Source organism: Sinocyclocheilus grahami, unplaced genomic scaffold (genome assembly GCF_001515645.1).
Source record: "Sinocyclocheilus grahami isolate Dianchi unplaced genomic scaffold, SAMN03320097.WGS_v1.1 scaffold17644.1, whole genome shotgun sequence".
Taxonomy (NCBI): Eukaryota; Metazoa; Chordata; class Actinopteri; order Cypriniformes; family Cyprinidae; genus Sinocyclocheilus; species Sinocyclocheilus grahami.
In genome coordinates, this window is record NW_015516717.1 from 3863 (window position 1) to 4313 (window position 451).

A 451-nucleotide genomic window follows, 5' to 3' on the forward strand; every position below is an offset into this window, starting at 1 on the left:
AATTTAAACTAGTGTTAACTGGAGTCTTTAGACTCGCACTAAATTGTTGAAATTACAGCATAATTAACATAAATGGCAAATTATCATTTCATCAATGTCAGTATTCTGAAAGTATTGAAACCACTACCAGGTAGAGTATGTAGGTTTCTGTGGGTGATATACTGTGTGTAGCATTCAAACCTTTGTGGTACTTAAATACTGAATACATGTATGTACTTTATGAATAAAAGCAAATCATTCTTCATAGTCACTGGTTTTGTAATTCCTTGATTTTCATATCATAACTCCTGCAAAAGAGATATGTTGATTATCTGAAATGCAAAACAAATGGATCAGTGGAGAAAAAAAAGCTTTGTCTAAGAAATTATTTCTTTTGTAACCATTTGTTTTTTGCTTTCTGGGCACAAATTAAGGATTCTTAAGAGAGGTAATATTTAATAATGAACCATTT